Raw genomic sequence first — 11944 nt, forward strand, 5'->3', positions numbered from 1 at the left:
TGAAAGTAACTCAAAAGTAACTCAAAAGTAGTGTAACGCATTACAATTCAGAGACAGTAATATTGTAATGTAACTAATTACTTTCAAAAGACAGTAACTAGTAATATATAATGTATTACATTTTGGAAGTAACTTGCCCAACACTGATGGTGACACACACACAGATATGGTTATGATATGGCAACAGTCGGGTCCTCTTGTAGTTACACGTTTTGATGATTGCCATTTATTTCTCTCCTTCCTCTGAATGTGTGTTTGCGTGTATGGCATGCATGCAAATGCATTTAGGGATAAACAACAGCACATGAAATCCATTACAGCGTCTCCGTTAGTCATTCATAATATCCCTTCCATTCTTTCCCACTCACAAAGAACTTTATCTTTCTCAGCCTCACTGCGTGTAAACACGGTCATTGTTCTTTTTCTCCTGTTTGTGCCTCCATTTCAGCAGCTAAACACAGCTGCCACCCAATCTACACCTAGATGGCTCTTGATTTTGTGCATTTGTTTTTCTGTCTCACTTTATGTCTTTATGTACAGATTATTGTATTCATCTAAGACCTACACAGAGGGAGCAGGATAGAAATAGAATTGTTTCCATTATGTTGCAAGCATTCATTTTATGAAAGCCATGTGATAACATGGCTTTCAGAGAGAACGGACAGGCCAACTGCTGTCTTGCTTGTTGCTGATGCTTTACACATGTACATTGATTGTGTTTAAATAAAGCAATATTACTTAACGCTAAGTAGGAAACCATATACTGACTTTCAACAAAAAATTTACTGAATGTAATAGGCTAGTTCATTTAACAGCATTTGGACTGTTTACATGTCTTGCATGTTTTGCTTTTTTCCTGGTTTAGGTAAGGGTCTCATTCTCTTCTGGTGAATGTGTGTGTGCATGCTAGGGTTGTGACGGTATGAGATTTTCACGGTATGATAATCGTCTCAGAAAATATCACGGTTTCACGGTTATCACAGTATATATTAAACAATCATTCTTATCAGTGACAATGACTCTTAAAAGAACAAGTTATTTGAGTGAACAAATCCTTTATTACAACAAACTTGAAACCATTTTAATGAAAGTATTGAAGTCTCCCTTCTGAAAAAATAAATAAATTAAAAAAAACAATAAAAATTAAAGCTGTACACCTTATGTATATTTATATCACACTTGAACATTTTAATTAAAGGGGTCATATGATGCGATTTAAATTTTTCCTTTCTCTTTGGAGTGTTACAAGCTCTTGGTGCATAAAGAAGATCTGTAAAGTTGCAAAGACTAAAGTCTCAAATCCAAAGAGATATTCTTTATAAAAGTTAAGAGTCAACCACACCTACCTAAAACGGCTCGTTCTAACACGTGAAGCGGAGTCCAGCCCGGGGTCGCCACATGTGGTTGCCGCAAGCCCGCACGCCGCTCCTTCGTCAAATCCGCCGGCCACGCCGTTCTCAAGCCCGCCGGGCTCCGCTCACTCTAGCCGCCGTGTGTGATGCAATGGAGGACCGTTTCCTGAACCTGCAGAGTAGCCTACAATGCGTCTCTGCTCAAAGACCGTTTCTTTAAAGTGAGTTTTGGGCAGTGTAGAGTAGCGCTTGTTGTTTGTCATTTCTCCGATCACAAATGCAGACATGGTTTTATGTTTACGCGGCACGATACGCAATGCAACGTGTAAAAAGACAGTATAAGTCATTATAATCCATAATTATGTCCCCACTGGATGCAACAAATGCCTCGTTTGTAATGGGTTTTAATGTTTATGTCTCGTCGCTCCGGCCGGACACGACATCAACAGTATGTGAGGGGCGTAACATTTCCGTCTCACGCTTGAGGTATTCGGCCAATCACAACGCACTGGATAGCTGGCCAATCAGAGCACACCTCACTTTTCAGACCGATGAGCTTTGTAAAAATCGACGCATTTCAGAAAGGCGGGGCATAGAGGAGAAACAATAATGTACAGTATGTGGAAAATAATGTGTTTTTTGAACCTTAAACCGCATAAACACATTTCATTACACCAAATACACAAAATAATGTTCTTTCTAGCAACATCATATGACCCCTTTAAAAAGAGCAGCATGTGCACACTTCTACAAAATGTTTTTTTTCTTCTCCATTCAGTCTTCATTTATTTTTCATTTGTATCATAATGCAATAATAAGCATGTTTAATTGGATTTGAGGGTTGACATCTCGGATACTCTGATGTATGTGTATGAGCTGCTGGGCCCAGAGCTCCTCAGAAACCTGTATGATAAACTCGGCACACTGCTGACGGACACAACGCACCCCTCCTCATGGCAAGTCAGTCCTAATGTTACACTGGCTTATAAATACTGTGTATATGTCATGCATATTGAACAATATCTCTGTATCATCTCCCTCTCTCCCGTGGAGGATATAGAGGCTCTGCTGTTTGGGTTTCAGTCCATTGCTGAGACAGTAGATGTCAGTTACTCAGACGTCATTCCAGGACTGATTGGTCTGGAGTGTATTTGACAATGGTTTTTCTCAAATAAAACTAGGAAATATTTATTTACGTTTTCTCTCAGAGCAGCTCTGCTGATATTCATGTTTATGTAGACGCTGAAAACACCATTAGAGTCATGCGTACTTCAGTATGCAGTAGATAAAACAGCGCCACTCAGAGACATGCAGAAACAAGCAGATTATTTATATAGCTGAAAAATAATAAAAAAAAGAAAGACATATATTGTACTTTTCACTCCACTACATTTCTATCAAGATCCTCAAAGTAGAAAGTCGTTAGTATGTAGCAGCTTTGAAAGTCAGTTTCTGATTTTTTTCTTCTCTAAAATGTTACTTTCTTTTTTTCAGACAGTTTATCAGTTAATCACTCTTGTAGGGCTACATGAAGAGATTTCCCAGCATTTTTTATTTAATTTAAGTTGCTTCTGGATATTGATCTAGGTGTTAGGTGTAGAATTCTGCCATCTGCTAGTTAGAAATAAACCTAAAAGGATTACAGTTTATGAAAGAAATTGTTTTGACCAGCAGAGGGCCATAGAGAGCCATTCATTTTACTGGATGTGGCCAACTGATTCTATCACAACTTTTGTGATACATTTTGTGAATTTGTTTATATAAACATTAGAAAAGACATTAAAATCAATATTCTTTCAAATGGTATAATTTTTTTGTCTTTTTTGATGCATTTTGAAATGTCGGTTTTCAAAAAATGCCACAGAAATTTGACAGAAAAATGCCACATAAGACACACCTAAAGGACAAGACTTAGAGGTGTGTGGGTGTGTGAGTGTGCCCGTGTGCGTGCATTAGATCTCACCCCTTTATATCTTTGTTCTGCATTTTTGGCTGATTTTATTTTGCCAAATTCTATACAAATGCTCTCTGTGGCAGTCATACCTGCGTGTGTTTGTGTGTATGTGTGTACCTGTTTTTCTATTCTGGTGGGGACTTAAACCTGAATACACACTTCCAGACGAAACTGGACAAGTGTAAATGCATCTGGTTGTTGAAACCACATATGTAAATTTTACTCCTCCCAAAATGTTAAAATAATAAACGTGTGAGAGCGTGTTATAGGCTATATGACATTAGTCAGACTGCGCTAATGCAACACGCATCGCTGCGGACAAGTAGCTGAGTATCTCTTCTGCAAGCCAACATGCAAACATTTATTTGAATGAACTGAAAGTAAGACGCAGACGGTCAACACACAATCATCTTCATTAAAAGTAGTAAGACAAATTTATCTTTCCAGTGCTGATGCCGCGCGCTCTCCTATTGCGGTCTTTGATCTTGAAATGAGCTCATAATTAATTAAATGCAGCGCTTATCTTTTGATTTCGTTGACGAAAATATAGCGCGGGAATTGAAGATCGGATTTATATCCGTTTTGCGACGACACATTTATGTGGCCAAGTGTAAATGGAAACGTTTTAACAAATCAGATAGATATCCGATCAGCGAAAACGCATGAAATGACCAGGTGTAAACAGGCCCTATATATTGTTATTACTGACTTTTTACTTGTTTTTTTATGAAAATAAAACTTTGCGTTGAAGAAAAGTAGATTTTTGTTTGTATATGCTGTCAATTATAGTTCTTAGAAAGAAAATCGGAATGGGAAAAAATCGGTATCTGCAGATCACACTAACAAAAAAATCTGAAATCGGAATCGGCCAAGAAAATTGCAATCGGTGCATCTCTAATTTATATGCAGGCTAACGCTTTTATTAGAGAAAGAGAGCGAAAGAGAGAGAGGGAGAGATTAAGTGCGTGTGAATACTTGCGGGTTGCGTCTGTGCATCTCTCAGCAGTTTTCAGCAGCAGCGTCTACTAATAGCGAATCTTTAAGTTGAACTGCTTCAAGAACCTCGCTACTGAGAAATGTTTTTTTTTTATATCCGAAGTATTCCCATACTGCAGATTTTAACTTTTTCTTCGGGGGGGATGGAGATTAGATATTATCTCTGTCTCTGTCATTTTCTCCGCTGCACGTGCGCGTTGTAAGCAGCCAAGTGAATGCAGTGAAGCAGTCGAGCGGAAATAAGTTGCATATGCGCAGGTGAGATTTTTTTCATTCATTTTTTTTTTAACTGTAGATATGAAAATGTTTACGGTATGATAACTGTGTACGTTCAATCCGTGATAAACCGTCATACCGGTATATCGTTACAACCCTAGTGCACACGTATGCTGCATGCTCCATTAAGCCATCGAACCTCTCTGCAGCTCTTATATTGAGAGTAATCTGTGCTCCTCCATTGTCTGCTGCTTCACATCTCACACAATCAAGAACAGGAACAGCCTCCAAACCATAGTAAACATCTGCTGTGAAATCACTGGAGTGGGTTTACGAAGTCTAGACACTATGAACAGCAGACCAGGAGAAGAGGCCCAAAACATTATGAGTGCCATTAAAGATGATAGCTCTGAGCTGTTACTAGAGGTTCCCTTATAACACCAGACTATTTCTTAGCTGCTAATGATTTAACTATTTAAGCAAGATTCAGATTACAGATATCATTATAAATTAATAGCACATTTATTTGCATTTTATTCTATTATATATACTATGTTGTATTGTATATTCCATAGTATTTTTTGTTGTATATTCTTTGTTTATGGTTATCTCATTTACATTTTTGTATACTTTCCATATTGCACTTCATTGTGCATAACAACACCTAGGGAGTAATGGACTACTAAGTGTGTTATGTAACCATAATAAAACAAGGGTAACTGTTTTCTGTTCACGGTTACATTTAAAAAGCAGCAATTACCAGTAACTCTCCGCTTTTCATATTAATAAGCATTGTGAAAAAGAGTTGCACTTGTAGTGGATTTAAAATCTTAAAAGCACATTTAAAAAAACTGTACTTGCAGATATAATATTAAAGGGTTAGTTCACCCAAAAATGAAAATTAGCCCATAAATTACTCACCCTCAAGTCATCCTAGGTGTATATGACTTTCTTCTTTCAGACGAATCCAGTCGGAGTTATGTTAAAAATTGTCTTTGATCTTTCAAGCTGTTTCATGGCACTCAGCGGGTGTTGCATGCATCAGTCCAAAAGCAGTTAAATAAAATTCGCCCATCCATAAAAAAAAGTGTGTCACACGGCTCCAGGGGGGTGAACAAAGTCCTTCTGTAGCGAATCGATGCGTTTTTGTAAGAAAAATATCCATATTCAAAACGTAATAATCACTTTAATGTAGCGCCAACAGTTGTACACCTGAGTGCCATGAAACAGCTTGAAAGATCAAAGACAATTTTTTATATAACTCCGACTTGATTCGTCTGAAAGAAGAAAGTCATATACACCTAGGATGACTTGAGGGTGAGTAATTTATGGGCTAATTTTCATTTTTGGGTGAACTAACCGTTTAATGAAATAAAAGGCCACTTAAGTGTAGTTAATGAGAGGACTGTTTCCCACACTTAAGTACACTTTTAAGAAGTAATAATGTAATAATTATTTGTAGTAATGTAGATTAAAATGTAGTTTTTCATTAATATTTATGTTTCAATAATCTTTTGTCGTGATTTAAATAAGTATAAAAAGTAAAAGTATATGTAAAGTACTTAACTATCATTTTAACTGTAATGTGTTATTCAATAATACATTTGAAAGTAATACATATATTAAACTACAACTTAACTACAAACATTTAATGACATACAAATCAATCAAATTTAATAATTTTGTTTACCATAAACGCTTGTCAGTACATTTCACAGGACATTTTAACCATATTTCAAAACAATAATAGTAATTATGTAATTTAATAAATATAAACTTAAGTCCTACTTAAAAGGGTAACTAAAGTTCAGCTACATGCATTCTAATACATTTTCATTTAATTGCAATTAACATGCAGTTAGGAGTCCAAATTCAGGACCATTCAATTCACACATAAGTAGTGTATTTTTTTTTTAAGTATATTATATTGGTAAAAAGTGCTCTTTAAAAGTAAGCAAGTGTATTTTTTCGCACAAGTGAATCTTGTTCTTTAAAAATATATATAATACTACCACCACTGGATCTTGACGAGTTAAACTTAGCACATTTTAATAAACATCATCTGGTACTGGAAGACATTTTAAAGCAACACTCCCATCTCATCTTATTGAATTCCCATGTCTTCACCTGTAGCTCAGCGTCTATTTGTCTGATCCTTCCTCGGCAAAAAATAAATTGCTTCTCAGGGATTTATAAAGTCAGATTATATTGTATTGTAATGCATATAAATCTATAGTAAATAATTAAAGTGTGCAATACGGATCATTTTGTTCAATTTAAATATACTTTCTATCACTACAGTTCTCATGCTTCAGACACACATACACAAACAGATTAGCATAGTCTGAGCACTATAAATCATGATTATTTCCACTGTAATCACTTTAAGGGCATTTCTCAGTATACAGAGGGATTTTCTTGGGTATTATTAGAAGGCTTTCAAGCATATGTTGAATGAATAACCAATAAAGAAACAGAGCAACATTAATCTATTAATACTAAGAGAAATACAACATTAAACTAGACAGTGGATAGTGTGGACAATAAAATCCCATTCTTATCATCGCCATGCACATTTAGCATATTGAGGAACAGGTCAGTGTGTGTGTGTGTGTGTGTGTGAGAGAGAGAGGGCGGCCAGCATGACAGCAAGGCGGCTGTTCTCTCATGCAGAAAGTGCCGGAAGCGTTTCACCCTTCTGACATCATTCATTCTTAATGACTCTCTCCCTCCCTCTCTTTCTCTGTCCAGTCTTTGACCACATATGCATTCACAAGGGCACCACAAACCGGAACATGCAATCTTAGCAGAAACTACATAGAATCAGAACCGAATTAGTCCATGCCACTCTAACACCAGATGCTACGTAATACAAGCGATAAAAGCTAATGCTTCAGGGTCGTTCAAGCTTATACAGCGATTTACAGTGACAAAGTCAATAATTTTTAAAGACAGTTGACAATTTCCTGCAAAATGAGTGACAGCCACTCTTGGCAATGCTTTATGCAAATGAGAACCGATTTGACGAGGTTACTCCCATTGGGACTGCAGACTATGATCAGTGCTCAGTAGACTCTAATTTGAAACTGAAGCTTCAAAGTTTAGTCATCTCCTATTTAGACTGCTATTTAGGCTATAATCAAGCTGCTCTTTTCAAAAAGTAATTAGCTAAACCACAAGCTAACAAAAAATGCTACTGCATTGAAGCTACTAGAACAGTTGTTTTCAAGCTGGGGTCAGAATATGGTATTTATATTAATAAATATACTGCACATTTAAAATATGACAAAACAAGCATTAAAGAGAAAAAAAAACTGACATCATATTTATTATTTTAATTTGTGCCCTCAAACTTTTTTTTATTTAAGAATAAGGGTTAAAACGGTCTTGAAAACCTGGATATGTGGAAATTTTAAAAGTGTGAAAAATGTAACTTTTTATAAGAAGTATAGATGTTTCAACTTATTTCAAGCTCTAAAATATTTTATCCTTCAGAAATAACTGAGAAATTGCTGTTTGCATAACCACAAACTGGAAAAATTGTGTAAATTCATTGATTTTAAGGGCGTTAAACCAGAAGAATATTCAGTTTTTGAAACTTCTTATTTTATTCAGTTATTTAATATATTGTCACTTCTAGTATCCAGAATTGTCAGGGTGCTTTGAATTCATGAAGGTTGAGAACCACTGCTCTAGACCTTTTAAATATGACTATCCAAATTTAAGTAAGGGTTTAAAAAAGTAAAATAAAATAATTGCTATAAAAAGGATTTATATTGATCCAGTCACGTGTTTTTTGTTTGTGTATTGATTGGGGAAGGTAGTCTGTATTTATTCTGCATTCTTTAGAACCTACTATCATACTATGTAGCTAATATATCAGCATATCTGCAATCAACATCACAGAAATTCAGCTGCCTAGAGGTCATTAATCATCACCACTTGAATCTGATTTTTTCCCCACCATAAAATTGCATTGGTCTAAAATAACTCCACAAATCTGTACATTAAGCATCAAATATCTTTTGACTTCCTGTGTCACAACACACCACAGCTTTGGTTTGTAAGGCAAAGTTAGGTTCAATTAGCTTCATGATTAGTATCATCTGCGTTAGATTTTGGTGAGGGAAAATGAATGTACATTAACAGCACTCATACACAAGTCTGCCTGTGTTTTTGTGCCCATGGGGACTGTCCTAAGGGCTATTTTCATAAACATGGCAAAATTTCTCCTCTACTCTCCATTAGCTCAAGGCCTGGAGCAGACTGCCAACCTCCATTCCATTAAGAGGACAAAGAAAAGAGGGTGAATGAGAGAACAGAGCGATAGACACAGAGACAAAGCTGTAAGGATGAAAGAGAAAAAGGAAGATACAGAGTACAGAGTATGAATTCGTTATCTTCAGTTAATATATTCTTCAACACAATCTCTCAATATGCTAGTACAGGAGTTTATGAAACAAAATTCAGAGTAAGAAACACTACCCAATGGATGAAAAAAGTCAAAATGTCCCAAAACCAGTCATTTAACCTTAGAATATAATCTGGAAATCACATTTTTATTCTCAGTGGTATTGTATTGTCTCAATAATATTGGTAATGTCTTTGTGGGGAAGATCTAATAGTGATTTCCCATGGGGAAATATTGCACCAACAGTATTGCACCACTCAAAATTAATCAACAGTCCTACAAATGAATAAACAGGAATGTTTGTTGCTTTAAAGCTGTGGTTCTCAAACATTTTCACTCGAAGGCTCTCCGTTTAAAAAAAATTTATAATAAAATTGAAGCCACCCTGCTCCCATTAACCATGGTTAATTTTGTGATTCCAGACATTTCAAAAACTGTATGTCCTTCAATAAGAACAATCTTATATAACAGTTGAAGGGGGAAAGAAATATGATTGCATTTTACATTTTGATTTTAGTGTATGTGTTTTTAGGAGTTTTAATTTAGATTATTACTGGATTATTTTAATATACTTCAAAGATTTTACTTTTGTGTTTCACACAGAAAAAAAAGGGCCTATTACAATATGTAAAATAATGATTATGTAAAATGTCAAATTTAATTTTTTTTAAGACTTAAGTAAACTTTGTTTAAAAGTTTAAAGTTTGATAAACTTTGTCAATTGAAGTAACTTTGGCTTTTATCTTGAGATTTTATCAGCTATACTAAATGCTACCAAAAAGCCTTCATATAAACACCTCAAAAGATCTGACTGAGCTCAAGTGTAGACCTGCAATAATCCTAGCAATAGGAAAAAATAAGCATGTAAATATATGAATCTGAATATTTTGTTAATCAGATTAAAAAATACCTAGCATACATGCGCAGTGCCATGTGTACAGTATGTTTACCTACGTTTGACATCCTTCAAACATTTATGTCTTATGAACTGGTCAGTGGAGAAGGACTGAATATTTACAAAATATTTTTTATACTTTTTTTTACATATAGATATGTCATCAAGGCAAAAATGACAATTATACTCACAGTAGCTTAAGTGACATTATCATGGTGGTTTTCTCCAGTTCTGAACGTGGAATACATGTAATGAACATGTAAATGCATGAATCAGACTGCAAATTTTAGGGTGTAAATAAAGAGCAATTTCGGAATGTAAAATCAGATTGGATTTCGTCGGACTGATGAAATTAGTACTGCAGCTTTTTCTTTTAGTGAGATAAAGTCCTTCCTGTCACTAGGATGTTTTCCAGACGTGTCCTTTACACCAAAGTCAAACACATGCTCATAGATTGGCTGTGTTTCTCATTCAAGCCTCTCACAAAGTCATAGAAAATTCTCCATACTCTTTTCCTACCTCCTCTGGCGACATTAGCCTGAAGTTGATAGAGCGTTAAAAATGTCACTATAGCACAGCTGACAGTGAAGTCAAGAGTGTGTGTATGTGTGTGTGAGAGACACAGAAGATGCTTGACACTGCAGGGGGATCACTGATGGCCATTTTCAGTCTGTCAGTCTCACAAAGCCACACACATACACACACTTCACCAAACAAAAGCTTGACAGCCTGTGCTTCCCGTACATGTGCAGTGTTTCAGAACTTAAATATGATTGGGGGTCTGTGATTTTAGGGCTCAGAGTCTTTCAGTAATTGCTTTGCTGTAAGGGCTAGTTGATTACGGGAAAAAATCTTGTTGAGCTGCGTTTGCTGAACAACTAATCTGCATAAATCACTTTCTCTTTACTGCTGGCCTGAAGTGTCACATGGAAAGTAATCTTTGATGTGCCTTTAGCTGCGAAGCTGGAAAAAAAGAAGCACGAGAAGACGATTGAGAGAGAGTTTTCATGTGTGCATGCACCGTAAAATAAAAAGGGAATTATGTTTTATCCAGCATATGTGATTTTTGAGTTGCAGATTAAGAAATGTGAATCTCTTCAACTTCTAAAACATAAAATTCCCTCTAAACTTGCCTAATAGAGTTGCCCGAACAGTTTATTATTGAGCAATGCTGCTAATTTATTAAAGGTTCCCAGCATGCATTGCATAATGAAATTATTATATGGATATTACAGAATTATTGTTGTAATGTTTGTTCTTTCTTCTTAAAGGGATAGTTCACCCAAAAAGAAAAATTCTGTCATCATTTACTTGTATTGTGCCAAACCTGTGTACATTTTCTTGTGCAGAACACACAAAAAAGATATTTCTTTTGACAGAATTTTTAGGTGAACTAGCTTTTGACTAGTTATTTGTTTTGTGGCCATGTTAATGCAGTCCATCTTCTTTTCTAATGTTTGTTGATTGTCAAAGCATTTTTGTGAAAATTGTTGAGGCCACTGTTAACTACTGCACATGCAGTAATATCTTTGCTTTGCAAAATGGTGTCTTCTTTTGGGACAAATATAAAATGAAAGCAAATACAAATCTCAAAAAGTGGCTGATTTACAATTTGTTGAACAGGAAGCCTTCAGTTGTTTTGACAAGAACATATTGGCTGAATGAGAGCAATAAAATTCTAATTGTCTGAATGAAAGTAGCATTATACAGTTATTACGAATCTTATTAAAATGTCAACGCATCATGACTTTCTTGATATTTAAAGGGGTCCTATTATGCTTTTTCACTTTTTGAATTTTAGTCAGTGTGTAGTGTGTATGTTTGGGCATAAAAAAGATCTTCAAACTTACAAATCTCAAAGTACACTCCAAAGGGAGATATTTCGTTTTAAAACGGAAATTCGAATGGTTGGGGCGAGGTCGTGGTTAGAACGCTTGGTTGAGTGCATCAGACAAGATGACGACGAAGAAGAAGTGCTGCTGTAGCCTCAAGTTTTCGCAAGTTATTACACATGCACCTGAATAATTATGTAAATATGCATGTTACAATTATGAACATGTTTTTATAATAAATTGCTGACAGTACAATACTGGACAATGATGTAATCTGCAGAATTTACA

General features: G+C 35.5%; 1 pseudogene; it reads right to left on the reverse strand.

The window, feature by feature from the left end:
• LOC107745066 (testican-3-like) overlaps nt 1-11944 on the reverse strand; it is a 48302-nt pseudogene that overhangs the window by 28445 nt on the left and 7913 nt on the right.

The sequence above is a fragment of the Sinocyclocheilus rhinocerous genome, unplaced genomic scaffold (assembly GCF_001515625.1).
Source record: "Sinocyclocheilus rhinocerous isolate Xijiao unplaced genomic scaffold, SAMN03320098_v1.1 scaffold888, whole genome shotgun sequence".
NCBI lineage: Eukaryota > Metazoa > Chordata > Actinopteri > Cypriniformes > Cyprinidae > Sinocyclocheilus > Sinocyclocheilus rhinocerous.